Source organism: Heptranchias perlo, chromosome 24 (assembly GCF_035084215.1).
Source record: "Heptranchias perlo isolate sHepPer1 chromosome 24, sHepPer1.hap1, whole genome shotgun sequence".
Lineage (NCBI taxonomy): Eukaryota > Metazoa > Chordata > Chondrichthyes > Hexanchiformes > Hexanchidae > Heptranchias > Heptranchias perlo.
In genome coordinates, this window is record NC_090348.1 from 47,642,632 (window position 1) to 47,658,942 (window position 16,311).

Consider the following 16,311-nt stretch of genomic DNA (forward strand, 5'->3'; position numbering starts at 1 on the left):
CGGTTCAAGAAGGCGGCTCACCACCACCTTCTCAAGGGCAATTAGGGATGGGCAATAAATGGTGGCCTTGCCAACAATGCCCACATTGAATGAATAAAAAAGAGTACACAGCAACTGAGATACACAGGAACAGAGAGAGAGAGACAACAACATAGAGAGATAGAGTGAGATACACAGCAACACAAAGATGGAGAGAGGCAGCAACAGAGAGATAGGGAGAGATATACACAAGGACAGAGAGAGAGAGATACATACCAACAGACACACCTCCCCATCTGTCAGAGGATGGCACAGCTCCTTGATCTGTAAGGTCCCACCATGCACTGTACCTAAGGTCTTCACCCCTCCACCTATTTCCCCCTATCCCCTGAAGGTGCTGAGTACTGCGAGGCTGTAGTCCAACAGGCGTCAGCCTCCCCATGACACCTCATCGAAGAGACCATTCTTAACCTGTGAGCTCAGGCGATGTGTATCGGCAGGCTGTTCACTCCTGGGAGTCATCGCAGCCAGGCCGGGTCGTGTCCTGATCCAATGTCCACTCTTTCCAACAGTGGGTTGAGCGACAGGTATCAGGAGCAGGCGGGAACCCTGGATGGTTTCGCCCCTCCCTGCTTCAGGCACAAGGAAGCTGATTCTAACGCCAATTGATATTCCAGCGAGCTCAGCACAGGCCAAGGGTGGAAAGAAAGAAAGACTTGCATTTATACTGCGCCTTTCACAGCCTAAAGATGTCTTAAAGCACTTTACAGCCAATTAAGTACTTTTTGAAGTGTAGTCACTGTTGTAATGTAGGAAACGTGGCAGCCAACTTGGGCAAAGCAAGATCCCACAAACAGCAATGTGATAATGACCAGATAATGTTTCTAGTGATGTTGGACAAGGGATAAATATTGACCAGGACACCGGGGAGAACTCCCCTGCTCTTCTTCAAAATTTAACATGGGATCTTTTACATCCACCGGGGCCTCAGCTTAACGCCTTATCCAAAAGGTGGAACTTCCAATAGTGCAACACTCCCTCGGTACTGCACTGAAGTGTCAGCCTAGATTATGTGCTCAAGTCTCTGGAGTGGGATTTGAACCGACGATCTTCTGAATCAGAGCCATGGCTGATACCTACAACCACACCTACAGGAGGCTGGGACCCGCTGGTCTGTGGGATAGTACAACACCATTTAGGGAGCAGAACGGGTTCCTTCAAAGCGCGAGAGTGAGGGGAGTAAGCTATTTCAGTGAGAAAGTTGAACAAGGCATCTCCTTAATCTGAAAGCAATTATGTAGCCACCAGCATTGAGTTACAAGGCAGTAATTCAACTAAATGCTTCAGGTCACTTCATAAATCGCGAATGAAGTGTCGGGTAGTTCGAGAGACATCAGTGAAAGGCCGATACAAAATTATTGCCTTATACCCAGTGCTGGGGAGTGTTCTTTACAATTCACACATTCAGGGTGAGAATGGCATCGAGCGATGACTTCGAAAAAGTGTTTGGGATGATTGTTAGTACAAACTGTACATGGACAGACTGAGGGATTCCCACGCAGAGCAACCGAGGGATTCCCACAGAGCAACGGAGGGATTCCCACAGAGCGACCGAGGGATTCCCACACAGAGCGACCGAGGGATTCCCACACAGAGCACCCAAGGGATTCCCACGCAGAGCGACCGAGGGATTCCCACACAGAGCGATCGAGGGATTCCCACACAGAGTACCCGAGGGATTCCCACGCAGAGCGACCGAGGGATTCCCACACAGAGCGCCCGAGGGATTCCCACGCAGAGCGACCGAGGGATTCTGACACTAAGCAAATCTTCCGCAGAGTGACCAGGGGGACTCCTCTGCAGAGTGACCAAGAGATTGACACAGAGTGACCGAGGGTTTCCTGCACAGAGTGACCGAGGGATTCCTGCACAGAGTGACCGAGGGATTCCTGCACAGAGTGACCGAAGGTTTCCTGCACAGAGTGACCGAAGGTTTCCTGCACAGAGTGACCGAAGGTTTCCTGCACAGAGTGAACGAGGGACTCCTACCCAGAGTGAACGAGAGATTCCTACCCAGAGTGACTGAGGAATTCCTACATATATTGACTGGGGAGTGCATTTACCACTGAGCCAATGGAAGACTTCACTGACTGAGGAAAGGGGAACGTCTGTGCTACAAATAGCCAATCAACACATGCTCCTTGCACTATGTCTGATTCACTAGTCATACCACAGCTAACCTACAGCAGTGTTCGGCCCTGTGCCTTCGCACTAGTCTGCTGGCGCCGCATTCACCCAGAGCCACATACCACTTGACCCGATATATCCCACTTACTGTTTACTCTGCCTGAACAAACCTTCCACCCGGGCTGTAATCCAGAACTTACATTCAATGTTACACACTTGGGGAGGAGTTACTGAGCGACAGGTTGTGGGGTTAGTGAGTGCGAGGGAGCTGGATTAACATCAGTAGAGATACAGTTGGTAACACAGGACATTGGGGGAATGTAAGAACATAAGAAATAGGAGCAGGAGTAGGCCATACGGACCCTCGAGCCTGCTCCTCCTTTCAATAAGGTCATGGCTGATCTTCAACCTCAACTCCACTTTCCTGCCCGATCCCCTAGAGTCCAAAAATCTACCTATCTCAGTCTTGAATATACTCAGCGACTGAGCATCCACAGCCCTCTGGGGTAGAGAATTCCAAAGAGTCACAACCCTCTAAGCAAAGAAATTCCTCCTCATCTCAGTCTTAAATGGCCGCCCCTTATCCTGCGATGATGCCCTCTGGTTCTAGTCTCTCCAGGAGAAGGGGTTACTGAGTGACAGTGTGAGGAAGCTGGATTAACATCAGTTGAGATACAGTCAGTAACACAGGACGCTAGGGGGAAGGGTTACTGATGACAGTGTGAGGGAGCTGGATTAACATCAGTCCGTTTGGTGAAGGTGCTCCTACAATATTGTTCTTTGTAGTGGTTTAATACAACTGAGTGGCTCGCTAGGTCACTTTGGAGGGCAGTTAAAAGTCAATCACAATGGTGTGGGACTGGAGTCACATATACCCCAGACCGGGTAAGGACAGCAGGTTTCCTTCCCTAAAGGTCCTTAGTGAACCAGTTGGATTTTCACGACAATCCGACAGCTTCGTGGTCACTTTTACTGATACCAGCTTTTTATTTCTAGACTTTTTAAACTGAATTCAAATTCTCAAACTGTCCTGGTGGGATTTGAACTCACGTTCTCTGGATTATTAGTCCAGTAACATAACTATAAAGCTGCATACCCGCATATATAGGCTTGCTTACTTGATTGGTCCTAATCTCGGGAAAACAGCCCAGAAAGAACGTGGCAAGTACAATGCTCGCTGCTCAGTCACATTGCAGTGTTCCTAGTCTACCTTATGCAGTCAGTGTGTTAACGTCACTCCTTTCAAAACCGAATACCCAGATTTCCAAGTTCAGGCACTGAGTCACTGGGCTCACGGAATATTCAGGGAGGAAGGATTTTGTGGGACCTGCTAACTTCAGCACCTGGATTAATGACATGTCCCCGAGGAGCGTGACGCTAAAAGCCCAGGAGTGAGAAATCCTAACGTCTACCCTAAATTATCTGTTTTGTAATTCAGTGAGGGCTATCTCCTCTGGTCATTTTTCTCACGCTCCCATCACTCAATTTCCTCCTCTTCTCTGCATACCAGTCTTGAACTCTAACTCCTGTCTGATTCCTCGGACACAGGCCACCCGCCAATACCATGCATAGGTAGTACCCCTCCACCTGGGAGTCCATGCACTGTCATGCTATTCATTGTCACCCCATCCCATCCTGCCCAGATAACAACATTCAAACGCACGTGATTTACGGCAGGGTTCGGGATTACCAACTTGGTGCGGAGCAGGGCTGGAGTCTGGGACCTCGCTGACTGGCATGGCTCACTGTCACACTGGGTGGTGTGTTTACCCGCTAAGCAGTCGGGGATGCTGATCTCTTTCAATTTTGGACCCTGCTGCTTCCAATTTTAATCAGGCTGCTAACTGCTGTCAATAAAGTCCACAGAAGCCTGAAATTGACAGTGAAAAATATCCCCAGCCTCAAAGTGCCTGGCATTAACCCCTGCATAATTGCACTTTCTCAATGCACTTTACCGTCAGTTCTGATTCCTTTTCTTCAAGAATAGCTTTCTATATGTTAAGTTCTCCACAGTGGCCTGTTTGCATAAGTCATTCCACAAAGGGATACTGTTTGTGTAAGGAATGCTGGGTGATTTCCTTAAAGGGACAATGTTTGTATAAAGGATTCTGGGTGACTCTGTTACAGGGACACTGTGTAGGGCATTCTGTTACCACACAATGCAGTGAATGGGGACTGGGTTACAGACTGACACCCAGTGAATGGGGACTGGGTTACAGACTGACACCCTGTGAATGGGGACTGGGTTACAGACTGACACCCTGTGAATGGGGACTGGGTTACAGACTGACACCCAGTGAATGGGGACTGGGTTACAGACTGACACCCAGTGAATGGGGACTGGGTTACAGACTGACACCCAGTGAATGGGGACTGGGTTACAGACTGACACCCAGTGAATGGGGACTGGGTTACAGACTGACACCCAGTGAATGGGGACTGGGTTACAGACTGACACCCAGTGAATGGGGACTGGGTTACAGACTGACACCCAGTGAATGGGGACTGGGTTACAGACGGACACCCAGTGAATGGGGACTGGGTTACAGACTGACACCCAGTGAATGGGGACTGAGTTACAGACTGACACCCAGTGAATGGGGACTGAGTTACAGACTGACACCCTGTGAATGGGGACTGGGTTACAGACTGACACCCAGTGAATGGGGACTGGGTTACAGACTGACACCCAGTGAATGGGGACTGGGTTACAGACTGACACCCAGTGAATGGGGGCTGGGTTACAGACTGACACCGTATGAATGGAATTTTTTGAGGAGGCAACAAGGAGGGTCGATGAGGCTTGCGCGTTTGATGCAGTCTACATGGATTTTAGCAAGGCTTTTGACAAGGCCCCACTTGGCAGACTGGTCAGAAAAGTAAAAGACCATGGGATTCAAGGGAAAGTGGCAAGTTGGATCCAAAATTGGCTCAACGGCATCTTTGAAAATAGATAAATCGCCAGGCCTGGATTAAATGTATCCCAGGTAGTTAAGAGAAGCAGGGGAGGAAATAGCAGCGGCTCTGACCATCATTTTCCAATCCTCTCTGGCTACAGGCGTGGTGCCGGATGACTGGAGGACTGCTAACGTTCTACCGTTGTTTAAAAAGAGATAGACCAAGCAATTATAGGCCCATCAGCCGAACCTCGGTGGTGTGCAAATTATTGCAAAAAATTTTGAGCGACAGTATTAATCGTCATTTAGAAAGGCATGGATTAATCAAGGGCAATCAGCATGGATTTGTTAAGGGATGGTTGTGCCTGACTAACTTGATTGAATATTTTGAGCAGGTAACAAGGAGGGTCGATGAGGGTAGCGCATTTGATGTAGTCTGTATGGATTTAAGCAAGACTTTTGACAAGGTCCCACATGGCAGACTAGTCAAAAAAGTAAAAGCCCATGGGATCCAAGGGAAAGTGGTTAGTTGGATCCAAAATTGACTTAGTGGCAGAAAGCAAAGGGTAATGGTCAAGGGTTGCTTTTGTGACTGGAAGGATGTTTCCAGTGGGGTTCCGCAGGGCTCAGTACTAGGTCCTCTGCTTTTAGTGGTATATTTTAATGATTTAGACTTAAATGTAGGGGGCATGATTAAGAAGTTTGCAGATGATACAAAAATTGGCCGTGTGGTTGATAGTGAGGAGGAAAGCTGTAGACTGCAGGAAGATATCAATGGACTGGTCAGGTGGGCAGAAAAATGGCAAATGGAATTCATTCTGGAGAAGTCTGAGGTAATGCATTTGGGGAGGGCAAACAAGACAAGGGAGTACACAATAAATGGGAGGATACTGAGAAGTGTAGAGGAATCTTGGAGTGCATGTTCACAGATCCCTGAAGGTAGCAGGTCAGGTAGATAAGGCAGTTAAGAAGGCATACGGGATACTTTCCTTCATTAGCCAAGGCATAGAATATAAGAGCAGGGAGGTTATGCTAGAACTGTATAAAACACTAGTTAGGCCACAGCAAGAGTACTGTGTACAGTTCTGGTCACCACATTACAAGAAAGATGTGACTGCACTAGAGAGGGTACAGAGGAGCTTTACGAGGGTGTTGGAGAATTTTAGCTATGAGGAAAGTTTGGAAAGGCTGGGGTTGTTTTCTTTGGAACAGAGGAGGCTGAGGGGCGATTTAATTGAAGTGTATAAAATTATGAGGGGCCGAGATAGAGTGGATAGGAGGACCTATTTTCCTTAGCAGAGAAGTCAATAACCAGGGGACATAGATTTAAAGTAAATGGTAGAAGGACTAGAGGGGACTTGAGGAGAAATTTTTTCACCCAGAGGGTGGTGGGGGTCTGGAACTCACTGCCTGAAAAGGGTGGTAGAGGCAGAAACCCTCATCGCATTTAAAAACTACTTGGACATGCACATGAAGGGCCGTGACCTACAAGGCTACAAACCAAGAGCTGGAAAGTGAGGTTAGGCTGGATAGCTCTCGGCTGGCACAGACACGATGGGCCAAATGGCCTCCTGCTGTGCTGTAAATTTCTATGATTCTATGTTTCTATGAATGGAGACTGACTCCCAATGAATGGAAATTCATTATAGACTGACACCCAGTGAATGGGGACTGGGTTACAGACTGACATCCAGTGAATGGGGACTGAGTTACAGACTGACACCCTGTGAATGGGGACTGGGTTACAGACTGACACCCAGTGAATGGGGACTGAGTTACAGACTGACACCCAGTGAATGGGGACTGGGTTACAGACTGACACCCAGTGAATGGGGACTGGGTTACAGACTGACACCCAGTGAATGGGGACTGGGTTACAGACTGACACCCAGTGAATGGGGACTGGGTTACAGACTGACACCCAGTCAATTTTTTTTTATTCGTTCATGGGATGTGGGCGTCGCTGGCGAGGCCGGCATTTATTGCCCATCCCTAATTGCCCTTGAGAAGGTGGTGGTGAGCCGCCTTCTTGAACCGCTGCAGTCCGTGTGGTGAAGGTTTTCCCACAGTGCTGTTAGGAAGGGAGTTCCAGGATTTTGAGCCAGTGACGATGAAGGAACGGCGATATATTTCCAAGTCAGGATGGTGTGTGACTTGGAGGGGAACGTGCAGGTGGTGTTGTTCCCATGTGCCTGCTGCCCTTGTCCTTCTAGGTGTTAGAGGTTGAGGGTTTGGGAGGTGCTGTCGAAGAAGCCTTGGCGAGTTGCTGCAGTGCATCCTGTGGATGGTACACACTGCAGCCACAGTGCACCGGTGGTGAAGGGAGTGAATGTTTAGGGTGGTGGATGGGGTGCCAATCAAGCGGGCTGCTTTGTCCTGGATGGTGTCGAGCATCTTGAGTGTTGTTGGAGCTGCACTCATCCAGGCAAGTGGAGAGTATTCCATCACACTCCTGACTTGTGCCTGGTAGATGGTAGAAAGGCTTTGGGGAGTCAGGAGGTGAGTCACTTGCTGTAGAATACCCAGCCTCTGACCTGCTCTTGTAGCCACAGTATTTATATGGCTGGTCCAGTTAAGTTTCTGGTCAATGGTGACCCCCTGGATGTTGATGGTGGGAGATTCAGCGATGGTAATGCCGTTGAATGTCAAGGGGAGGTGGTTAGACTCTCTCTTGTTGGAGATGGTCATTGCCTGGCACTTGTCTGGCGCGAATGTTACTTGGCACTTATGAGCCCAAGCCTGGATGTTGTCCAGGTCTTGCTGCATGTGGGCTCGGACTGCTTTATTATTTGAGGGGTAGCGAATGGAACTGAACACTGTGCAATCATTAGCGAACATCCCCATTTCTGACCTTATGATGGAGGGAAGGTCATTGATGAAGCAGCTGAAGATGGTTGGGCCTAGGACACTGCCCTGAGGAACTCCTGCAGCAATGTCCTGGGGCTGAGGAGATTGGCCTCCAACAACCACTACCATCTTCCTTTATGCTAGCTGTGACTCCAGCCACTGGAGAGTTTTCCCCCTGATTTCCATTGACTTCAATTTTACTAGAGCTCCTTGGTGCCACACTCGGTCAAATGCTGCCTTGATGGCAAGGGCAGTCACTCTCACCTCACCTCTGGAATTCAGCTCTTTTGTCCATGTTTGGACCAAGGCTGTAATGAGTTCAGGAGCCGAGTGGTCCTGGCGGAAACCAATCTGAGCATCGGTGAGCTGGTTATTGGTAAGTGCCGCTTGATAGCACTGTCAACGACACCTTCCATCACTTTGCTGATGATTGAGAGTAGACTGATGGGGCGATAATTGGCCAGATTGGATTTGTCCTGCTTTTTGTGGATAGGACATACCTGGGCAATATTCCACATTGTTGGGTAGTTGCCAGTGTTGTAGCTGTACTGGAACAGCTTGGCTAGAGGCGCAGCTAGTTCTGGTGCACAAGTCTTCAGCACTACAGCCAGGATGTTGTCGGGGCCCATAGCCTTTGCTGTATCCAGTGCACTCAGCCGTTTCTTGATATCACGTGGAGTGAATCGAAGTGGCTGAAGACTGGCTTCTGTGATGTTGGGGATATTGGGAGGAGGCCGAGAAGGATCATCCACTTGGCACTTCTGGCTGAAGATGGTTGCAAACGCTTCAGCCTTGTCTTTTGCACTCACGTGCTGGACTCTGCCATCATTGAGGATGGGGATGTTTACAGAGCCTCCTCCTCCCGTTAGTTGTTTAATTGTCCACCACTATTCACAATGTGGCAGGACTGCAGAGCTTTGATCTGATCCGTTGGTTGTGGAATCCCTTAGCTCTATTTATAGCATGTTGCTTCCGCTGTTTAGCATGCATGTAGTCCTGAGTTGTAGCTTCACCAGGTTGGCACCTAATTTTTAGGTACACCTAGTGCTGCTCCTGGCATGCTCTTCTACACTCTGGGTTACAGACTGACACCCAGTGAATGGGGACTCGGTTACAGACTGACACCCAGTGAATGTGTTGGATGCCAATTACCAGATAAAGTCATACGATACTATCGCTTCGATCCTACATTATTATATAATTTAGTTACAATTGAAATGTTCAATGTCATTGTTTTATTTTCCTTCAGCAATTCAATAGATCAATACGAATGACAAAACCTGTTGAGGCAAGGATGGGTTTCAGTTAGAACCTTAATGTACTCGGGGGATGAGCTTTGATGGGAAAGTTAGGGTGCTAGAGGAATGGGCTTTGATGGGAGATTTAGGGTACCAGAAGGATGAGCTGTGATGGGAAAGTTAGGGCACTGGAGGAATGGGCTTCAATGGGAGAGTCAGGACACTAGAGGGACGGGCTTTGATGGGATAGTTAGGGTACTAGAGGGATGGGTTTCGATGGGAGAGTCAGGGCACTGGAGGGATGGGCTTAATTGGGCCAGACTTTTCATAGATTAATCGATCACCATTCCAGATAAGAACCGTTCTGGCACAGATATACAGATCTAGGGGTACAGATACATAGAACTATGGGTAAACGCACACAGATCTAGAGATACAAGTATACATATCTGTGTGTCTGTACCCCTAGATAGGTGTACCCATACCCCTAGATCTTTGTGCCTCTATGCCTTGGTCTGTGTGCTCTACCCCTTGGTCTATGTACCTGTAATCCTAGATCTGTACCTCAGGATTGCCCATTCCTTCACTCTATTGAGAGTTTAACCATTATGGGGATATTTCCATTGTCCTGACTGTCTTCGAAGGATATCCTACTTCACATTCTCTTCTCTGCTGAGATCTGGGGTCCCTGTGTGAGGCTGGAGTTGACACCATTACCTGTCAGGGGACTTCTTTTGGCGCAACTCACATTCTCTGCTGAACCTCCTGAGTCCAGTAATGGATCAGATGAGCAGGTGTAGGTTCTGATAAGCATTGAACATAATCGTTTTCCCACAAACCTGGTATACTGCATTGCAAAAACCTTGCTCTTTGCATTTGATTAAGTCTGAATTCTCCAGGGAATTTGGTACAATATAGACTCTCATCTGTATTCACCGATCGTTAATATTACATTATGTTCAAGAATTCATGCTCATTTTATCTACCTGGAGTGGCGCAAAAGGAATTTGTATTTATTTTTGTTCTTCCTGTGACACGTTGAACAAATGCAGGCTTTAATGTTTCAGCATCAAGAAGTCTCTGTCACGTACTTTTGGGGCAATTCATTTCTAAGATGGTTGGCCAAATGAATTAGACAGTATCCTTTCAAATTGGATCCCAGGTTTAAATCCAACCTGATCTTATCCACCTGCAGGCCTGGTTTTAAAGAACTGTGGGCAGAGATTCGATGACGGGTGTGAAACGGGCAGCTAAAGCATCCATTATGGTGGGGGGCGTGCGCATTCTGAGCTGGAGACCCGCCATATTGGTACAGGCATCAAAAGAGGCTGCTGTCAAGAAAACCTGGTCTACTAGCGGCCAACTGGCAGGCCTTAAAGGCACCGGTCGGTGCAGGCCGCCACCAAAAAAGGTACATCTTTTTAAATGACGTGTCTAGTGACAATGGTGTTGTCGATAGAGGTCTCTGCTATCACGTTGTCAATAATAATTTAAAAACAGGCGGTTTCTAACCTGAACCACTAACCCCTAAGCTGGTGTCTTTAGTCATTGTGACGTAGATTGGCAGCGTTGTCCATAGTCACTCCGGGGGAGGAAAGTTCCTGTTGGCGCCAGTTTACTCTTCACTAAATGCTGCTGACTCCACTTACACCCAGCTGGATGCCTCTTTTGATGCCTGTAGCAATATAGCCCAAAGATTCACAACCCTCTGAGTGAAGAAAATATTCCTCATCTCAGTCCTAAATGGCTGACCCCTTATCCTGCAACTATGATTCTTAGTTCTCGACTTTCCCACCAGAGGAAACAGCTTTTCAGCATCTACCCTGTCATGCCCTCTTAGAATTTTATACATTTCATTCTTCTAAACTCCAGAGAATATAGGCCCATTCTACTCAATCTCTCTTCATAGGACAACTCACTCATCCCAGTAGTCAATCTAGTGAACCTTCATTGCACGGCCTCTAAGGCAAGTATATCCTTCCTTAGATAAGGAGACCAAAACTGTACGCAGTACTCCAGGTATGGTCTTACCAAAGCCCTATATAGCAAGACTTCCTTAGCCTTATACTCCAACCCCCTTGCAATAAAGGCTAACTTACCATTTGCCTTCCTAATTGCTTGCTGTACCTGCATGTTAATTTTCTATGATTCGTGTACAAAGACACACAGGTCCCTTTGAATACCACCTTTTAAAAAATATTCTGCTTTTCTATTCTTCCTACCAAAGTGGATAATTTCACATTTCCTCACATTACACTCCATCTGCCACCTTCTTGCCCACTCACTTAACCTGTCTATATCCCTTTGTAGCCTCTATGCATCCTCCTCACAACTTAGTTTCCCACCTGGCTTTGTATCATCAGCAAACTTGGATACATTGCATTTGGTCCCTTCATCTAAGTCATTAATATATACTGTAAGTAGCTGAGGCCCAAGCACTGATCCTTGCGGCACCCCACTAATTACAGCCTGCCAACCTGAAAATGTCCCGTTTATTCCTACTCTCTGTTTTCTGTCCGTTAACTAATCCTCAATCCATGCTAATATATTATTGCCAATCCCATGAGCCCTAATATTGTTCAACAACCTCTTGTGTGGCAACTTATTGAATGCCTTTTGAAACTCCAAATATACTACATCCACTGATTCCCCCTTATCTATCCTGCTAGTTACACCTTCAAAATACTCTAATAGATTTGTCAAACATGATTTGTTCATGGCTGGGAATCATTGATAATGACCACTTAGAAATGCTATTTACCTGTACAGCAGCACCCAGAAAGAGCAGAGGGGCAATGAATATCAATCAGTGAGTGTTGTTAGGAACAGGAACTTCCAGTAAGCTGAACTAGTCCATCTTTTTGATAGAGCTTACCATATCCTTCAACCCCACCTTCTCTCCATACCCCTCAATCCCACCTTCTCTCCATACCCCTCAATCCCACCTTCTCTCCATACCCCTCAATCCCACCTTCTCTCCATACCCCTCAATCCCACCTTCTCTCCATACCCCTCAATCCCACCTTCTCTCCGTACCCCTCAACCCCACCTTCTCTCCATACCCCTCAATCCCACCTTCTCTCCATACCCCTCAATCCCACCTTCTCTCCATACCCCTCAATCCCACCTTCTCTCCATACCCCTCAATCCCACCTTCTCTCCGTACCCCTCAACCCCACCTACCCACCTCCTCTCCATATCCCTCAACCATGATGTGGAGATGCCGGTGATGGACTGGGGTGGACAAATGTAAGGAATCTTACAACACCAGGTTATAGTCCAACAGTTTTATTTTAAAATCACAAGCTTTTGGAGATTATCTCCTTCGTCAGGTGACGAAGGGGATAATCTCCGAAAGCTTGTGATTTTAAAATAAAACTGTTGGACTATAATCTGGTGTTGTAAGATTCCTTACATTTATCCCTCAATCAGCTGTGATTATGAGGTGGTCTCATGCCCCCTCACCCATCACTATTAAGACCCCACAAATGACTTTGAGGCCACATTGTCCATCAATTAACAAAGATCTTACTAATCCTACCAATAACCACAATCCTCACCCATTACCCATTACTGGGAGCGTTGATTCCCCATTAATGAGAGGACTGAGACAACATGAATGAAATTCCCCACTAATCCACCATTGAGACCGCAAATAATCCCTCATTATTTAATCTCCCATTAATAAAACCAATGAGACTAAATTAGGGACCCTCAAAACAATTCCACTAATGAGGCCCAATTGATGGAATCCCCAATAATCCTCCATTGAGACATTTAAAATCGCATAATGAGACTCCTAATGAATCCTCCATCAATGGGATCACTAAGTAATGCTCCACTAACAAAAACACTGAGACCTTCACAAATCCCCCTCCCCTCAAGAGAGCCACAATGACCCCATTAATCACACAGTAAAGGGATCTAACTGCAGTAATGAATGTGAAGACACCTTCTCGAGATTTTAGCAGTGCCCAAGATCATTTTTAAACACTCTGGTTCAGTCTGTGCCCTTTACCATACACGCTTGAACCCCAAAAGGGACATTGGCACATCAGATAATCAATAACTCAGGATTTTGTTCAGTAAAATCTCAGACATGCCGGAATTTCCCAAGAGCACGCAACATGGCCTTTAAATGGGTTTACTGCCATTCACTGTTTAATTGACAACCTTGCCGCAAATTATCACCCAGTGACAGTGTGAATACACTACTCAGTAGGACACTCATTCATTTTCCCTGACACGCTCTCTGTGTTTTCATTTTGCTCATACTGTACTATAATACTCACATACTTTTTTGGGAAGAAACATCTCTTGGTTTTGCAGTCGGTTTCAAAGCTTTGTTACGTCCTTGAATAGCAGTGAAGGTTGTGTCAAGCTATTGAACTCTCTTCCAATGGTCTTATCTCAAGGCCTTCGACCCTCCACTTCTAATTCCCACAGCATTGGCTCAATGTTCAGGTTGGCGAGATGACATACAGTGCAGTCTTTCTCTGCACATACCCTCGGTGCCTTTCCTCGATTTATCAGATTAAAAGGATCCAAGAAGGGATGTATTCACGTCCCAATACCTTTCAGCCACCATAACCCCTCGATTAGATTCCAGGCTGTGACTCAATCCCAGGTATCTGTTACTCCATATATAAACCACCCAAACCCCTCGATTAGATTCCACCCAGTAACCCACTCCCGAGTATCTGTTATTCTATTTATAAATCATCCGAACCCCTCGATTAGATTCCAGTCTGTAACTCACTCCCGGGTATCTGTTATTCTATATACAAACCCCCCGAACCCCTCGATTAGATTCCAGCCTGTAACTCACTCCCGGGTATCTGTTATTCTATTTATAAATTATCCGAACCCCTCGATTAGATTCCAGCCTGTAACTCACTCCCGGGTATCTGTTATTCTATATATAAACCCCCCGAACCCCTCGATTAGATTCCAGCCTGTAACTCACTCCCGGGTATCTGTTATTCTATATATAAACCCCCCAAACCCCTCAATTATATCCCAGCCTGTAACTCACTCTCGGTATCTGTTATTCTATTGATAAATCATCCGAACCGTTTGATCAGATTCCAGCCTGTAACTCACTCCTGAATATCTGTTATTATATATATAAACCACCCTGAACCTCGCGATTAGATTCCAGCCTGTAACTCACTCCTGAATATCTGTTGTTCTATATATAAACCACCCAAACCCCTCAATTAGATTCCAGCCAGTAACTCACACCCAGGTATCCGTTACTCTGTACATAAACCTCCCAAACCCCTCAATTAGATTCTAGGATGTAACACATTCCCAGATATCCGTTATACTATATATAAACCATCCAAACCCCTCGATTAGATTCCTGCCTGTAACTCACTCCCGGGTATCCGTTATTCTATATATAAACCCCCCGAGCCCCTCGATTGGATTCCGTCCTGTATGTGACTGATGTACAGAATTCTGTGCACTACAGATTCCTCCTTGCTGTGTTGCACTTCACTCCTCCCATCACTGTGAGTTTGTGCCCTATCTGCTCGCCCCTAGGGACATGACCCCCTGCTGGCAGCTGTGTGGATTCAAAGGTCCGTTTGGAGAACCTGTGCTGACTCTAACCAGCTTTGATTTTTCATTCTCTCCCATTTGATAACTCATCCAACCTACCCACCACCTCCTCACATTCCTCATAACCATGGAGACCACACACAATTCCCGTTATCTGAGGGGAGACCGGATTGGTAGCAGGATTGTGAAGCACAATAGGATGCCTTGAATTGGACCTGCCAGGAGAGAATTCCCTGGGGTCCTAGTGCCTGCATTAGTTGTGACCCATTTCCACTTCACAGTCTCGACTGGAGCTGTGCTGGAGGCGGCAACAAAACGTTCACTGTTGCTGGTAGGCGCTCCCCAGTCACTTGGATTGTCCATCAGAATCTGTATTTGCAAAAAGTTGGTCAGCAACCTGCAGAAAAAGCAATGGCACAGAGAGAGAGAGATGCAGAGACCCTGAGAATAAGGGTTGCAGATTCCCTGACCGCGAGACAGAGACCTCACCTAAAGAGACCCAAAGAATGAACCGAAAAAGATCACTATCCGGTGAACCTCCTGTTCACTATCTGGTGATCTCCGATCATTATCCAGTAATCCCTTTGATCACTATCCAGTGATCCCCTGTTCACTATCCAGTAATCCCCCTGTTCACTATCCAGAGATCCCCCTGTTCACTATCCAGTGATCCCTGTTCACTATCCAGTGATCCCCTGATCACCATCCAGTGACTCCTAATCACTATCCAGTAATCCCACTGTTCACTATCGAGCAATCCCCTGATCGCTCTCCGGTGATCCCCTTGTTCACTATCCATTGATTACTATCCACTGATCCCTGAACAGTGTCCCTGATCACTATCTGGTGGTCACTATCCGGTGGCACCTGATCACTATCCAGTGGCACCTGATCATTATCCAGTGGCACCTGATCACTATCCGGTGATCACTATCCGGTTGTCCCTGATCACTACCGGGTGGTCCCTACTGTGTGGTTCCTGATCACTATCCGCTGATCACTACTGGGTGATACTCTACCCCAGAACGAGCAAATCCTTTCGAAGAGGAGCTGAGGAAATTTTCCATGGGAGGAGGAAGCAAACAATGAAAAATCCATGAGTTACTCTTGTGAGGAAACCATCAGCAGAAAAACAGGTCTGGAAATGCTTGTTAGGTGAGCTTTCTTCAAAAGCTGCTCACTGGTCCCTGAACAGCTTCAAACTAAAGTCATGTGAGGAGTCACAGAGCAGGTTCCTATCTCTGAGAGCTCTGAGCAAGTCTTATTGGCAAATCTTTCACAGAGAACCATCACATCATTGAGAATAAAAGCATTCAGCACAATGTAAGAGGTAATGCACAGCTCCATGCCTCCAATTACATAAATCTACCACACCGATTATACCAGGGAAAACCCACCACTTATTGTCATGCACAGGCTTCGAGGCCTTTAAACCAGACAGAAAGGAACAGTGTGAGACCACTGACTGACACTGAGAGTGAGAGACGGTGATACTGTTTATAACACATCCCCTCACTGACTGACACTGAGAGTGAGAGACAGTGATACTGTTTATAACACATCCCCTCACTGACTGACACTGAGAGTGAGAGACGGTG

The 16,311-nt window shown here is 46.9% G+C and overlaps 1 protein-coding gene across 7 annotated transcripts in view; it reads right to left on the bottom strand.

Annotated features, from left to right (window-relative positions):
* shank3a (SH3 and multiple ankyrin repeat domains 3a) overlaps positions 1–16,311 on the bottom strand; it is a 777,353-nt gene that overhangs the window by 635,924 nt on the left and 125,118 nt on the right. Inside the window, exon 1 of one of the 7 annotated variants that reach the window (XM_068005244.1) lies at positions 13,445–13,537. The exons of the other annotated variants lie outside the window; for them this stretch is intronic. The gene's annotated coding sequence lies outside the window, so the exon portion shown is untranslated. Of the gene's footprint in view, positions 1–13,444; positions 13,538–16,311 lie in introns of those variants that run through there. 7 annotated transcript variants of the gene reach the window in all.